A 17,315-nucleotide genomic window follows, 5' to 3' on the forward strand; every position below is an offset into this window, starting at 1 on the left:
TCAGAAGGTTGCAAATTAGAATCTTCATCTAAAGAAGTACTTAAAATTGTCATGCAGATTTGAAACGGCTCTTTTTCAGGCCTGGTGACAAACTAGGACACATGACTCCCTGCTTCTTTTCCATGCCTTTAAAGCAGGCGCTGTGAAATGTCCTGCTGAATGATGCGGTTTTCAATTTATTGTGCTTTATTTGTGACATTTTTATCTCCCCCAGGTTGCCCAGAGTGATGTATGCTTCATTCATCCAGCAACCCTGTGAAATAGGTTAGGCTGCCAGACAACGGCTGCCTTTAATGTCACCAAAGTCAGCTTAATGGCTGGGTGGGATTTAAACCCAGGTCTCCCCAGTCTAAATATAGTGGAAGAGCCATGGTCTGACACTAGTTACACCCTAAGAAAACAGAGTCCTTGTCTAGCACTCTAACCACTACATCATACCGATTCTCCCCTATTTTCTTTAGCCATAAGAACACCTGGGATCTCGGCGCCTCCTATGGGTGATGGGTAGCCTTGCAGAATGACTCCTGCATTGATGTGTGTGTGTGCATGCAGCTGGACTTTCCTGAACTTCATCCAGCGCTACCAATCTTTGAAATCCAGCCGCTCCCCTTGTTGTCATATGAGCCTTTGTATCATATTTCACACCCTGTCCCAAACATTCCTAACCCTTTACTCACGAAGGAAGCACAAACAGTGACTACTCTACTGTTATTTTGAATATTTGTTCTCATTTAGATAAATGCCCTCTTTCTCCTTCCTTTAAGCTCACAGCTCCTGCTTTGCACTCAGAGATGAACTCTCTTCAGTAGACGCAGGCTCCATCCCAAAAGGACTCTGACTGCAATGCATGAAACTTGGACTGCATACCAAACAGTAGTAAGCCAAAGCGCTCCTGGAAGAATCTTCTGCGGTAGAGAAAGGGATGTGATTTTTAGAGGAACTGTATTTAAGGCACATGGAAGCTACGCCTGCTGGGATCAAACAACAGGCCAAATCACTCAAGAGAATTTTGCTTTGGTTTCTAAAGGACCAACCTCAGCACACCTTCCCATCTGGCCACACATAGGGTAAAACAGGAAAAACAAAACCTTCTTTGGAAATCTAGCTGTCATCTGTGCACCCTACGTCCTGGCAGTCTTCCTACCATCTACATCATCAGATCACAGAGGCAGGAAAAATCAGAAACAGTTCCATCAGCTAAAGGGAGAAGCAGAGATGGGCAGATAGGACAGCAGACACTCGTAGGAAGCGGCTGTATTCCGGATCAGATTATTTGCTCATTTATCTTATTTCTGTCCATGTAAAGGGAAAGGTAAAGGGACCCCTGACTGTTAGGTCCAGTCACAGAAGACTCTGTGGTTGCGGCGCTCATCTCGCTTTACTGGCCGAGGGAGCCGGCGTACAGCTTCTGGGTCATGTGGCCAGCATGACTAAGCTGCTTCTGGCGAACACTGTTTACCTTCCCACCAGAGCGTACATATTTATCTACTTGCACTTTGACATGCTTTCAAACTATGTACACATGACCAAAAAAGAGAAAATGCAGCCTCTTCCCAAAGCAGGTGGGTGGAACCCTTCACCGTGGGTGCATTTGACAAATGATTGCATTTATATCCCATCTTTTCCTCCAAGGAGTTCAAGGTGGCATACCCACCTCATGTAACCCCCCTTCCTCATGTAACTCCCCTTCCTCATGTAACCCCCAACAACCCTGTGAGGTAGGTTAGACTGAGAGGGAGTGACTGGGTCAAAGCCACCCAGTGAACCTCATGGCTGAGTGGGAATCTGAACCCTGGTCTCTCCATTATAACCCCACCTCAATAGTGTTTGGGCTTTTGGAAGAGATCCACAGCATGCAGAGCACTTTTCAGCCCAGACAGCATGCGGCAACACAAGCTTTTCCAAAATGTAGTGGCCACAGAATCCACTGGGTATTGGACTCCTGTGGTCAGCCTCATTCTGCTCCATTCCCATCAGTGACAGCAAAAAACAGCTCTATGTTCATGGCGTTTGGGCGGTGGTGGGGTGGGGGTGGGGTGGGGGTTGAGAACTGTTCTAATTATTCCACACTTCTAAAAGGTGCTTTCCAAAGAAGTGAGATACATTCTTTTTTTGTTCTGTAGCACATATGCACACACGCACACAACGCTTTCAGTAACACCCGAGGATTAAGGCCTTCATGCCGGTCACAAGGGAGGATTAAGTCATAATGCACATGTCTGGCTGGTGTTTGCACAGAATTATTTGCTGCCTGACATCAGGTCTGGGCTGAAGAATGAACAAGGTCTGGAGATAAAACCTGCACACACTCCCTTGCAGCCAGACAGCTACATAACCTCACCCTGAACTCGTGTCAGTGATTAGAGAAAGAAGAATAGCAGTATTTCAGATTCCAAAATGGAAAGCAGCCAACAGGAGGCAGTAAGGAGCTTGGCAAGGTACATGGCATGTGTGTGTCTTCTTACAACTGGCCATATGCAAAAGAAAAGCCTGCAGTTATCCTTTGCTGTGATGAAAAGTAAAATATGACATGAACAGGTAATCATAAAAGGGGGTGTGTGGAGTCAGAGTAACCAAAAACTGGACTTTATCAGCTCCGCCACCCCATGCAATATCCTAGGGTTGCCATATTCCCAAAAGTGAAAATCTGGACAAAGTTGTTGAGCCCCCCTTTCCTTGCCATACGACCAAGTTTTCCCAGACATTCTACCGATTTAGTGAAAATCTGCCCACACATCATTCTGCTGTTCCCAGACATGTCTGGGAAAATCTGGATGTATGGCAGCCCAAAATATCCCTTCACAATCAAGGAATATATTTAGCAAATGCAGCTTAAAGGGACTTGTGCTATCATTAGGAATACCACCATGATGCACCTCCTTTTTTGCTTGTGTCGTAGTAGAGTTTGGACTGTATAAATGAATCAATTCCAGCCCTATAGATCAACAGAGGCTTTCGGTTATCTCCACAATAAAGAGAGATTTCTTCAGCCTGCTATAGATCACCAGGGTGGGGGTGGGGGAATATGTGTCACATTTAATGTAGCCTGGGGGAAAGCGGAAGCGGCATCTTACCACACAGCAGCAATGCTACATATTGATAGGGACAAATCGATGCATGACCTCAAACCCTAAACGCAGAGTGCAGCTGTAGCATCTGTGCTTGGCAGCACTTTAAGGAGCATTGGTATATTCACTTGAGCACCAAACATTTGAGTGGAGAAGGTAACTACTGCAATGCAAAAGCCACTCATGTGGATTTTTGTATCAACAAAGAGTTATCTGTTTCATTACGGGGCAAAGTAGTTACGAGCAATCATAGCAGCAGGGTGCCCTGTGCACATTCATTTTGAAACATTAATGCATATTTTAAAACTCCTGCATCCTTTCAGTATTATTTGATTCAAATTCAAGCACATATTTCTGCTCAGACTTCCGATTCTACTTCATCTAAACACCCTCCCCATCCCTGTCATGACAAAACACTGCCAAACTTGGAGTGGTTCCACTTGCCTATATTAGGTGGATAGTTTACACAGTGTCTTCTGTCTCCAAGATGACTGCTTGGTGGTAGTACGGCAGGTAGTCTCCATACAATGGCTGTTGCAGTCTGCACCATGGCAGACTGTCTTGCACATTACAGCTACTATATAGGAACTATCTCCTGCAACCTCTGTGAATTGAGGCATTCAGATTTAAACTGATCCTTGGAACACAGAATCTATCCTCTTGCACTCTTCAGTTTGAGGGTCGCTGTTATCCCTTCTTCATTTGCAAGCCATTTCGAGACCACTTACTCCTACTATTTGGTTACCATGGGAACTCAGAAAGCAAACATGGCTGCCATATGAATCTACAGCAAGGTCAGAAGGCTTCAGGGACCAATGCCTGTGAAATGCATGAGACCACACCAGGTCAAAGCCCGTGCGCTATAAAGATTGGCCAGCCCTTGACAGACTATGCATTTAGCTGGAAATGAGTGGTAACTGCTGATGCCAGATCACAAGCAGACATGACCAAACCCTGCAGGGGCTTGCTTCCTTGTTTTTAAACCAGCCAAGCCAGTTCTTTTAATGCCCAACTTATATTTATTTTAATGGCCTGTTCTATGAGGCTGCTTTAAAGCAATGGACACACCTTAGCGGCAGTCTGGCAGCAAATTTGGGTTCTACACTTACCAAAAATTGGACAGAACTGTTCAGTATTCCAAGATCCAAAACCTGAAAGTAATTCTGGCTTATATATTTTCATAACGAGAAATAGGCGAACTGTCCAGATGATAGCCAACATCTGCACTGAATCCACATGCAGGATTCTCTAAAACCAAAGACAGTCCAAGGACAGAAACTATCACAGCAGGTTTTTATTACTTAATCTGAATAAAAACAAACCCTTATTTCATGAATAATGAACAGTCCAGAAACATTATAATCAGATACATTTTTAATGAAGAACATAACACTACATGAACAATACCACACACCTGCTTCTTTGTTCCTTAGCCCAATGAATCAGTAATATCTACGCACATCTGAGGGGAAATGAAGGAAGCCATTTTGTGCAATGCACATCAAAACAGTACTCAGACCCACAATCTTTTTGAAATATCATTTGCTCAGTTACTTTAATCATTTAGCCTCTGCGTTTTTTGGGGGACACCTTGTGTTTTTTACATCACATTATGTACTCTGAAGCCAGTCGTTTTGTGGTCCAATCTCTCCACCCACCCACAAAAACACTGTCTGAACTCTTTCAGTGTTTGGAATCAACTGTTGGAAAAAATAAAGGGGAAATGATCATTTTTTCAAAACAGATCAAAACAAAGAACACCATGTTTTTTCACTGATAAATAATCATAACATGCCAGAAAATATTCAAAGGGAAATCTAAAACTAGTTGTTAAATGGATGGCAACTGAGCTTAGTTAAGGTTACTCACCACTGCCCTCTGTCAGATAGTCTTTGTTAGAAGTAGAGTCCAGTAGATGCCATATTGTAAATGTTTCTGGGAGATTCTCCTCCAACTTAAGCATGGAGCATTAACCATGTGTGCCTGTCAGCGAGCTGAATGCTGCTGTTTTCCTAGGTGGTTTCAGATTTGCTGAACTATATTATTATTGGGCTTAAATAGTTTGGCAGGGTGCCTGCTGCTGGGACAGCAATTGCTTGAAAGCCATTTGTCACACAGCTTGCTCTGTCCTTATTTTACTTTTCTCAAGGCAGAAGAAAGCCTTTCCATGATAGCTGCAGAATTACAAGGAACTGGGAGGGAGGAGGGGGGCAAACGTACCTCCGTCCTCTTTAGTAACCTCCCTTCCCCCACAAGATAATATTCTCCCCTGTCGAGGATGCCATGCATTGCAAGCCCCAGATGGGAAAATTAGTTCTGACAGTTCTAAGCCTATTTGGGAAACAGGAGGTAATTAATTCAGATTCCATCCCCCTCATCTGTATGAAAAACATCTTATTCTTCCTATGGGGCTCATTCTGCCTCCATTTCAACCAACTGCTGGAACGGAAAACCAATGGGGGTTCATTAATACTAGGCCACAGACCAACATGCACAATAACAAACTCTGCATGACAACCTTTCTCCCAGCCAAAAGCATGCACCCGATGAATCTGACTTCCCCTAACTACCCACAAGGATGTTTGCTCAAGACCTATTAGACACTTGCATTCCCCCCCCAATAAAACGATATTTGGGATTCTGCCATGCAGTTCTCTAAAGCTGGGTTTCACAAGACTGACCCCTTAGTTCCAAAGACTTTGAATTAAAGTTAAAGTCTCCCAAATTTGCACCATTTTCTTGTATTGCATCCTTTTCTGCTACTTTAAAGGTGACAGCCATTTTGTGAAAAGCCATACTCCCATGGCAGCCATTTTGTGAACAGCTTTCCTCCCCACTGCATCCAGTTTCATGGTGGGGCCCATGTCCCTTCATCATAAATCCATATGTGGCCATGAACCTACAAACAGAACGTATCACCACTGACTTAATCAAATCCTCAAGGAGAGTGTGGCCTTCTTTGTGTCTTCCTTCCTGTGGCATTTTAGCCAGAACCTGGTTTCACTGGTCTCTGGCTTATACAGTCATTATAACCACCATCTGGCACAGAATATGCCAAGCCTAGTAAAGTTCTGAGAGATAAATAACAGGCTTGAAGCTGTCTGGGTCAAGGGATGGATGTCATTTTCAGATATCACACAAGTTTGCAGTCACATACATATACTAAAGTTAAGTCAGATTTCAAAATGTGCTCTGAGGAACTCGGGTTCCTTGGAACTAGCTTATCAAGGCTCTACAACAAGTAGATCGGTGATGGTGGACAAAATTCTCTTGTCCACCATTACTGTTCCCTTCAGCATGTGCAGACACATGGTCAGCAATTGTATATGGCACCTTCTCAGTTCATGTGGGGCAATACCAAGGCCTAAGAATTCTGGCCAGCACCTGACCTGAACACTCACTCAACCCAGCATAATCCTTTATCATAAGCAATGGATTCTTCAGGTGTCATGCACAGCTTCCTCAACAGAAAGGTAGAAAGTCTGAAAATCATCAGTGTAGGGTGGTACCTTGGTTCTCAAACGTAATCCGTTCTGGGAGTCCGTTTGACTCCTGAAACCATTAAATAACCAAGGTGCAGCTTCTGATTGACTGCAGGAGCTTCCTGCATTCAAGCAGAAGCCACATCTGACATTCAGCTTCCAAAAAACGTTCACTAACCGGAACACTTACTTCCAGCTTTGCGGTGTTTGGGAGCTGATTTGTTTGGGAGCCAAGTCATTCGAGAACCAAGCATCCCTTTCTTCAGATACCAGAAAACTCCAATTTTCTCTCCGGGCCATATTGAAGAAGCTTGTAACGACCAAAAAACCTGTATCCTAAGAATTGCAGACTATGCCATTCTGCCACTCTGAGCCTTAAAATCTGCATTAGAGTCTTGTTTTTTGTCCCATTGTGAATTATATCTGACTGGAATCAGGGAGAGAGCTTCCTAAGTGGTGTACCACAGCTATAGAATATGCTCCCTGGGAAAGTCCATCAGGTTACTTTCTTTCTCTTTTCAGATGGTGTTTGAAGACATCTTTATTCCAGAAGGTATCTGATGACCATGTCTGCTATTTTTATTGGGGGGTTGTTTTTTTGCTGGCTTTTAATGCGGCCGTTTAGTTTGTTTTTCTATTGCATTTCATTGATTTTTTTTTTTAAAGTAAGGTGTTCTAAAAATCATTTGAAAAGTGCATAACTTTTTTTAAAAAAAAAAACAGCAGAAAAGATTTATCCCTAATAATTCAAAAAGATATGCTCTCAACTGGAGGTCAGCAGTTTCCAAGTTTAGTCAATGCCCATAGCTGCACCCCCAAAACACTGACTTATGAGAATAAGGGTACGATCAGCCCTACAAGACTCCGCAGAGTACAAAAGGACAGCGTAGCCATTTAGCTGCCCCCCAAAAATTCAGATGATGGGGCTAATGATAGGATGCTTTCACTTTCTGAAAATAGATAAACTGAATGGGGAAGAAGGCAATCGCTCACAAACATACCGGTATTAAAAGAGTGCTTCTCAAACCTGATTTTTTTGCAGTGGCTGCCTAGGTGGTCACTGCACACTCAGCAGTTCCAAATAAGTCTGCAAAAAATAAAAAAACTAGCTTACACCAACAACAAAAAGTGTTAAGAGCTTCTCTGCCCACATACCTATATTAACCAGTTGTGGCACATCATACCCTGCAAATGGGGTGAGGTGGGAAGGAACTACTGTCTTCCAGTTTATCCAAGGTCCCTTGCCTGATTGCCTATGGTGAGTAAAATATAGCCTCTAGGCCCTAAGTTTTCAATCTTTTTGAGTCCACAGCTCCCTTGACCAACTACATTCTTTCTGCGGCACCCCTGTGGGGCTCAGGAGCCCACTTATGTCACCCCTTGCCTGCAGAGCTGGCAGCCTCGCACGCTTTTTCAAACACCCTCCCTTGTGGAGTGTTCCCTCGGCCTCCTCCCCTCCTCTCCTTGAGAGTCCTCTGGGCAGCCGCTGCTGCCACCCCTGGTCTCTGAGCTACCCCCATCCCAAAGAGAGGTACCTCCTCACAGCACCCCACAGAGGCTTGGGCAAAGGATTCCCCCAGCCTTAGTGGCCCAACAGAAACTGGCCAAAGGTGAACATGAGGCCAACACTTTAGCATGGGAGGCAGCAGTGGAAGCAGCAGAGCTGCTGCAACAAACAACAACTGTGCAAGCCTTTGGGAGGCAGAGACTCAAGAGGGCATTAGAGGAGGGAGGGAAGGAAAGAGGGACAGAGGCCAGTGTTGCCTACAGCACCCCTGACCATCATTCAAGGCACCCCAGGGTGCCACGGCACACTGGTTGAAAACCACTGCTTTAGGCAATCATAGAAGTGGCTGTTTACAAGCACAGTACATGAAAAGCTAGTGTGTGATATACCTGGCAGAGAGATAAAAAAAATGTTATCCTACCCAGGGCTATCAACTCAGCTTCTTTCCACAGCATTAAAATTCATTCAGACACCATAACACCCCAAAACATCAGGATTTAATTGACCTGATTATGCATGTTAGACAGATAACATCTGAAGAATCTGAACATGTTTACCGGGCTTTAACAGCTGCATAATAATAAGAATTTACTGGATCATAGGCTGAAGCTGACTTCCTGCATGCTGTATTAACATAGATGCATTCATTGGCCTGTTGGAGCTGTGATCCACAAAGCAGTTACTTGAATATACATGCATTTATATCCTCATCCTAACTAAATATATTACAAGCCGCATCAGTATTACTGATACCAAGTAACACTTTTAGGACTGGGGTATTAAAATGCATAATGGAACTAATTCAGCTTATCAGTGCTCAACTGGTTTGTGTAGTAGGCTGTGTCAGCTTGCTAAGGATCTCTAATAATAGAAGATATGAATTGGAGCTGTTTTCTGATGATGATGATGATGATGATGATGATGCAAAAAGCAAGGGATCATATTGGTTTCTGTTGGTGATGGAAAGAAGAAAAGGGAGTAGACAGCCCCAAGGGTAGGATCTGAGTCTCAAACTCCATTGATTGTAGCATGTCTAGGCTACAATCTGAGCAAAGCATGTCTCCAAGTCAAAGACTAGACCCAACACAGTGAGCAAGTAAAGAAATTGATTTGTTCACCCTATATAGTGTAATTGGAGGAAAAGGGGAAACCACTTGTGTCTTCTATCCATGAACCCAAAGCTAGGCACCAGGATCTCATGTCAAGAAGAGGAACAGAACTGGAATCCTACATCAAAATCAAATAATTACCAGATGAAGCTCAAGGAGCTGCTATTGATCTGCCCATTTTCAAGGCAGCTCAATTTCCTGCAGTATCTTGTTGATGCTACTAGCAGTGGCAGCTATTTGGCAGAGAAAAATCAAAGGGTCAGGAGCCACACTTTCTGATGTGAATTAAGACACCAAAATTAGATTAGGTGCCTGTATGCATTGGACCTGTCCCAGCTCCAGTTACATTGCCATAAGTGGGAATTGTGCCTGTTCTCTTGTGACCAGGCATGGGTGTGCAATGAAAGCACATCCACAAGTAGACAGCGACAACAGCCAAATATGTGCTGACATTACGTTACCCATATCTCATCCTGAAGGATCAGAGAGAGAGAGATTTATAAAAACCAGACACACACAGGATTCATGTCCACACTAGTGAGATAAACTGCACAGAGCCTCTTACTAGCATCTGAAAGATGATGCCTGTGGACGATTTTAAAGCAAAAAATGCGAGGCCAAGTTTAGAGCAGCTGGATGCAGCTCCTTAATCTGAAAGTGGGCTCTTGCTTGAGCGTTTGAATATAGCATCTTTGATAAATGGAAGGCAGCATTAATGCATCACCACTCAAGGGACCTAGTTCTGCCAAGAAAACAGAGCGCTCTCTCCATCCCTGTTATGTCATGCATTCGCTGCCCCTTAAGAAGAGGAAACACCAATTTCCCTCCTTGCTCTGACAAACCCGAAGTGCTGGCAGCCCATCCAGCAAACATCATGAAACACACACTGTATCCGGCGTTTCTTTTTAATGTTACTGGCTACACAAAGCAGGCCTCACTCACAGGGACTGAGAAGTGCTTGATGGGGGTTACTCCCAGGTAAGTGTGCACAGGGTTGCAACCTTCATCTTTTAGCAGTGTATCCCACCCTCTTTCTCCTATGTTGGGCCTTTTTGTTTGGTTGACTGGTTTTAAGTCACTTTGGGTGCCCTGAGCAAGATGAAGCAACTAAAAAATTTAATAAATAATAATAATTGCCAGGAATTTTAAAGCATGCTTCTTCTTCTTCTTCTTTGCCTCTTCCTTTACTTTATTTCTCCTCACTTCTTGTGTGTTACAGATGCCTCTCTCCAGCACAGCCTTGCAAAGGGAATGACAGCTTGCCCACCCTTATCTTGGAGCAAGCTAATGGGCATCCTTTATGGCCATTCTTTGCTGGCATTGGCTGCCGAGATCCCCCCTCCTTTCCTCCCATTCAGCTTGCTTCCCAGAGTTGGATCCCCAACACTGATGGGATGTCAAAACCTATTGAGGGAGATAGACATGCCTTTGGTGGGGGGGGGCATAGTACCTGGAGGCACAGCATTGCCTCTCAGTACACCCCACACACACACAAAAGGCCCATACACCCTTGGGCCATAAGAGCTGCTCAGCACAGGCACACAACCGCTTTAGCAGGCAGACTGCATGTCCAGCAGCAACACACGCACCGAGGCACGTTCAGCCCAGGCTCTGCCAGCCCAGGCAGGCTCAGTAGCATTCCCGGCACGCCACAGCAGGATGTCCATCCGAGGCAGAAAGGGAGGCGGTGTCAGGAGAGGGGCTGCAAAGCAAGCTACCCAGAGCTGCTGCCTCTCTTTCATCCCTCCACCCCCCCCCACTTTTTCCCCCCTGCAAGGAGCCTGAAGCTGGAGATTCTTTGTCATTGCCCTGGTTCTCGCCAGCATCCTCAATGAAGCCCCGGCGCTGCGTGCCGCACCTGTCCAAGGCTGCCCGGCTGCCTGGGCGCGCGGCGCAACCAGGCTGTCGCTCTCGGAGGAGCCGGAGAAGCGGAACAAGAGAGAGACACTCACCGTGCAATGGCTCCGGGCGGCTCGCCTTCGGGTGGGCAGATTCCAAGCCATGGCGATGACCTGCTGCTGCTCGCTCCAAGCCAGGACCCTCGTCTCCTCCTCCTCCTTCTCCCTTCTCCCCCTGCCCGGCTGGAGCAGAAGCCTTCCTTCGGATGGATCACTCGTCCTCCTCTCCCGCTAGCCGCTCCTCAACATCTCTCTCCCCGCGGCCACCATTCATCACCAGGGCTCGCGAAGAGCGAGCAGAAGATGGAAGAGCTAGGAGGAGATGCTGCCGCCGCTGCCGCCGAATCCGGCATCCTTCCCCAGGAGCCCGAGCTGGGCATGCTCCATGCGCTCTCCGGGGGGATTTAAACGTCACGTGACGCTCGAGCTGTCATTTAGCGCAAGGAGTAAATAGTACCCGAGCGGGGGTTAACCCTTTCCTAGCCGGCAGGGAAAGGTGCTGCGTCAGCGGGGCGCACGCGACCCCCACCTACTCACCCCCGATCGTGCGCGCGCGCACATACACACACACACACACACACACACACACACACAGAGAGAGAGAGAGAGAGAGAGAGAGAGAGAGAGAGAGAGAGAGAGAGAGAGAGAGAGCTGGGTCTGGGTGGGAGGGGGCTCTGGGACGGGCACGGCGGGGGACTGGCCATTGTTAGAGCCCTGGGGCTTGGGCGATGCAGAGGACCCCTTTGCGCACCCAAAAGTCCAGACATCTTTTGGAAATGTGAGGTTAGCAATAGCAAGCAAATGCAGGCTCCGTGATCTTTTTCTCCCCATTGTTTTCCAATCCCACCCTACCAAAACGAGGGACTCGAACCACGGACCACAGAGGGAGATCACTGTAGCAATGCAGCTGCAGTCCCTGGGCACACGCTATACATTAAAAGCGCGCGCATACACACCCCAGAAATAGAATACTGGGAACTGTAGTTTGTGAAGGGTGCAGGGAACTACAGCTCTGTGGGGGGTAAACTACAGTGCCCAGGGCTGGGGTGGGGGTGCTTTAAATTATACTGCGTACGTACACAGCCACAGTCTTTCTTCTTCTGTGCTCACACGCACCACCGATGCTCACCCTCTTTTCATTCACTCTCAGAAACTAAGGCATTCCCTCTCTCTTCTCCTTCATATCTGGAGGTATTGCTGCTTCTTTCCTCCCTTCAAGTCAGTGTCCAGCCATGGCAGAGAGACAGAGACTCAGAATTAGATTCACGGGTCCCGGGCAAAGGCTCCTCCAAGGAGCAGATCGCGTTAGCCGGCTCTTCCAGTGACAGGTGCTGCTGCGTCGTTTAGGGAGGGAGGCGGATTCAGCCATCTTTTCAATGCGCTCCTTACAGGAGGGGCAGAGACCCAGTTTGGGGGTGGGTAGTCTTCGTAAAGGAATTGCCCTCCTGTAGCTTTCCTTCACGACTGTCCCTGAAGGTTTTCCGCAAAGGGCTGTAGCACCATACAGTCCTCTTTCACTGATATGCGCGCGCACACACTGAATGAATGAATGAATGAGGCAGCTAAGAGTTGCATGCTCAATCCCCAAGTTGCAATCAAGGTATTCAGTCCAGAGAAACTAACCTCTGATCCCAGGAAAAGATAATGGGAGAACAGACAGTGCTGTATTACTGAGAGAAACCTGCTCCCAGCTCCGGAAATGGGCTGTGATGAACAAGGGGCAATGAGGGCACTTCGCAGCACAGGCTTCTGCCTGGTTACTCAGAAGTAACTCCTGCTCTATTCAATGGGACTTACTCTCTCAGGTAGGTAAAGATACACAGTGTATTAAACTATTTACTTCCTGAGTCTCAAATCCCCCAAGGGCACCACTATTACCAGCAGCTGTGAGGGTTTTTGTGGCACATGGTACCTATGTATTGTACACCCATGGGGCAAATCGCAGTTGGAGAAGAGGGTACCCAGAATGGTCCCACCTCCCTTACCTTTTGTGCCTCTTCTTTTAGCTACGGTACTTTCATTACAAGGCTACAAAGGGTGGCTGCATCATAGGGCTAAAATTCAGGTCAAGAGTAGGACTTGCAGATTGCATTAAGGGCCATCTCCCCCACCCCAGTCAATAACAACCACTGGGGAGTACTTTAATAGGAAATATGGCATGCAGGAATGATTAAAAGCCACCAGCTCCAATAACAGCATAGTCTTGTCCAAATCAGCTATGAACACACTCACCCCAACTGTTAAAAAGCAAACCATGAGAAATCTTGTTCACGGGTCTCCCATGTCAAGTCTAGTTTAATTCTCACAGTTCTCTGGCAACCCCCACCCCACGCTGGCACTCCTCAGAGAGAAGGTTGCACAATAGGATACGATACTGTGCCAATATTTGGGACTCCCAATTGCTTCATTATAGCAAGGGGTTTAGGTAACTGTGTGAATTTAGCAAGATTCTGTGTTTTCCTCACAACTTTATATTTCCGCAACGGAAGACCAGGGACTCTTCCAGCATGCAGGATTTAAGGTTGCAATCCTACCAGTATTCACCACTTATCTGGAAGTAAGCCCCATTGAACTCAGCTGACCTGATTAGATCTGCATAGGCTTGCACCAGACGCCCATTTGTAATGTGAATGCAAAACCTAACATTCAGTTGCCGCTTCAGGAGGTATTTTGGTGAAATTTGAGCCTGCCCCCCTCACTGGACAGTCCCTTTAAGCAGGAAAAGGCAGGGCTTGGGTGTTCTGTACACCCAAGAGATAAATATCCACCCTTTTGGAGTGGTGAGCCCTATACTGACTAGCTAGCATGTCAATTTCATTTTAAAAACATTTTCCTATGCTTTATATCCCACATAAACACTCACACATCAAGTATGGCCTTGGAGACCAGGGTTCAAATGTCAAGGGCTGGAAAACAGTTAAGCCTCTTTGAAAAGCCTCTAAAGAAAAGCTGTTATTTATTTATTTATCTATATCTATATCATCTATAGACACACACACTTTGCTGCCTGAGACAAATGACAAGATAGAGCCCTGCCCTGTCCCTCCAAACATGCACATACAGAAGACAACTGGGTTTTTCCACAGCAGTGGAGGGACAGCTTTCTCTGCTGTACTGGAAGGCAGCAGGCTGGCCAAATAAACACAGGGCAGGTTGTAGGCACACCCAGGTATGTCCTGGAACACTTTATGGATGCTGCCCACCCCACTCCACCCCCAGCATCTGCTGCCTGAGGCAACCACCTGATTCTGCCCAGTACTTTTTTCTGGGGGTACTCAAGGGTACACAGTACCAGCACCTCTTTCTAGAAGAAAAGCACTGGTTAAAAGTGTGGCACTCACTGTAACAATTTCATAGTGAGTACCAGCACCCTTTTTCTAGAAGAAAAGTACTGACTCTGCCTAATATTGCAAGGCTGGCTGCCCAGCCTTGATATGCAGCTCCTCTGTGGGTAAATTTGGTCTCAGACCAAATGTTTTCCAATAGGCATTACTGAAACATTAAGGGCCTTTTCCTTAATGGTTTTGGGGTTTATTTGCTTGTTTGTCAGATGTATTCTGCAGCATGTCATTGATAAATTAGTAGTGGACCATCCACACAGCATGCCACGCTGTTAGTTGTTTTGGCATCATTCGGCATTATTGCTACCCAGAGGGCAAGAAAAGCAAGACAAAAATTAATCCAGAACATTTCCAATATAAAAAGTTTAAAGGATTTGAGCAGGATGTTATAGAGCAGGCATCCCCAAACTTCGGCCCTCCATATGTTTTGTACTACAATTCCCATCATCCCTGACCACTGTTCCTGTTAGCTAGGGATCATGGGAGTTGTAGGCCAAAACATCTGGAGGGCCGCAGTTTGGGGATGCCTGTTATAGAGCATGCACCAACTACAAATGGAGTATGTCTGCCCTGAAACCTTTGCAGGCATAAACAGCATTGACAACAGGATTGTGTATAACTGCCCTGATACCATTATGAGCACAAATCATGAGGAATGTCCAAAGATGTCTGGAGGGGCTATGAGAAGACCTGCAGTTCCAATTACAGAGAGAGATCCTTCAGAATGGGGCATCTGTCTGTGGCTGGCATCTAGCTGCTCTTTCTGAATGGTCAGAGCTGGCGCCACAGATGGTACAGGGTTGGGAGGGGTCACAGGAAGGAAAAATAACCACTCTTGAGCCTCTAATCCCCTCAAAGCTTTAAGGGATGATGGGAGTGGATTGGCTTTCACTGGAGGCTTTGTTCCATTGCGCCCCATATTGCCAAGCCACTCCCACACCGCAGATAGGATGCAGCCAGGAATTAACTATCTCTCTGCCCACTTGGCTATTAAACACAGCCAAAGAAAGCTTCGGCCAGCCATGCTTGAGAGGAGGAGGAGGAGGAGGAGGGAGAGAAACAGGCCTTGTTTTGCAGGCTGCCAAAGGAGTCTTTAAAAAAAAAGCAGCAAAGCTTTTCACTTAAAAAATCACAACAGTCCCATTAAACACAATGGGCATCACTTAGTGCAAACTTCTTTACTCCAAAACAATCCAAACTGTGGCCCAGTTCATGGATTACATCACGCTAAACCATTGCTCAGCACAAATACACAAATCTGTTGCTCCCCGAGACAAATGACAAGGTAGCATCCTGTCCTGGGTTTTACTCACAGTAAAAATCATAGCAGTGCTTTGCTCATCCCCTGATCCTGCTGCCACTGCAGTTTCCAAAGTTAGACCCCAGTTTGACTTAGTACTGTTTCACTTCTGGCAAACCATGAGCTGTGGTTTGCTCCTGGTTATTTGCTTGAGGTTTGTCTGCAGGAGACAACCCATGATTCTGGGTTCAGATATAATGCTAAGCCTATAGCTCCAGGCAGCCACAGAAGCAAGGAAAGGAGCAAAGCAGCATGATTTTTATTTTGAGTATCCACATGCCTCTGTATTCACACTTAGCCATGGTTTGGCTTAGACTTATGTGTGAACAGTTTTAGCAGCTGTGTTGGTTTGTCCCTTGTGAGGGTGGGGAAGGAACACAGAGGAAAAGAGAGATTTCTTCTCTGTAATTTTGAGTTGTCCTTGTGTATCATCTCACCAAATAGTGAAGGGAACATTACTATATACATCAAGTGAAGGTAAATAACAGTTTTTGATCACATTGGTTAGAGCTGTTGAATGGGCTCCAGTATGGGGTTAGGTTCTAAATCCAAGTAATTTATTTTGTGTTTAAGAAACTTTGGTTATGATAAATCAGGGTCTTGGATCCAGACTGAGCTGCAATCCTACATATACATTTACCTGGGAGCAAGTCTCATTTAACTCAATGGGACTTGTTTCTAAGTAGACATCGATAGCAGGGCCTCCATACCTGTTTTCTAGAGTAGTAGTAGCAACATAGTACATGTTAGTGATTGTGAGTGCAAAACTAAGGAAGAGTCACTATCAATATATTCTGATACCCAGTGTGGTTCGAGTATTGACTGGTGGAAGACCATGGTTCAAATCCCCACTCAGCCATGAAGCTCACTGGGGGACCTTGGGCAAGTCACTACCTCCCAGCCTATCTTACCTCACAGGGTTGTTGTGCTAATGAAAACAGGAAGGAACCATGTATGCATGCCACTTTGAGCTCTTTAAAGGAAAAGTGGCATATAAGTGCAATAAAGGATAAACTGAGAATCCCGAGTCATTTAATCTGGCATAAACAGAAAGACCTTAGACTTACTCAAGAAAAGAGCAGCACACAGTATACAGATTCTGCACAATAAACACCATTGCAAAAGTTGGTCGCTGAACACCTTCCGCTCTAGACAAGTGACAGAAAGTCAATGACCCAACCATTCTTTTTGTATAAATCATGAGCTTTGGCACCACCTTGTGGAAAATTACTTCACATGTAGAGAGATCAAGAACATGAAGACACTACTCTGGAATGCAAACAAATGTATTTTATACTACTGCTCTGGAAACTGAACAAGGTCTTTTATGAGCTCTACTGAAGAATACATGAACTCCCTGACATGAAGCCAGCTGGCTCCAGGGAGGAATGTAGCAGCCAAAATAGGTTCCAGAAGGGAAGGCCATGGAGAATGCAGGCCGGACAAGATGCTAAAATGTATTTATCTTAATTCATACAGTGTATTTCTACACAAAGCACCCAACGTGGTTAACCACAATAAAAATATGTTAACAAGCCTTCCTATAACAGATAAGCCAGGAGTAGACAGTTGGATGTCCTCCAGTCACTGTGTACTACCACTCCCATCAT

General features: G+C 45.8%; 1 protein-coding gene across 13 annotated transcripts in view; it reads right to left on the minus strand.

Moving 5' to 3' along the window:
- PLEKHA6 (pleckstrin homology domain containing A6) overlaps positions 1 to 17,315 on the minus strand; it is a 191,605-nt gene that overhangs the window by 168,920 nt on the left and 5,370 nt on the right. Inside the window, exon 1 of one of the 13 annotated variants that reach the window (XM_060277085.1) lies at positions 11,119 to 11,140. The exons of the other annotated variants lie outside the window; for them this stretch is intronic. The gene's annotated coding sequence lies outside the window, so the exon portion shown is untranslated. Of the gene's footprint in view, positions 1 to 11,118; positions 11,141 to 17,315 lie in introns of those variants that run through there. 13 annotated transcript variants of the gene reach the window in all.

Source organism: Zootoca vivipara, chromosome 7 (genome assembly GCF_963506605.1).
Source record: "Zootoca vivipara chromosome 7, rZooViv1.1, whole genome shotgun sequence".
Lineage (NCBI taxonomy): Eukaryota > Metazoa > Chordata > Lepidosauria > Squamata > Lacertidae > Zootoca > Zootoca vivipara.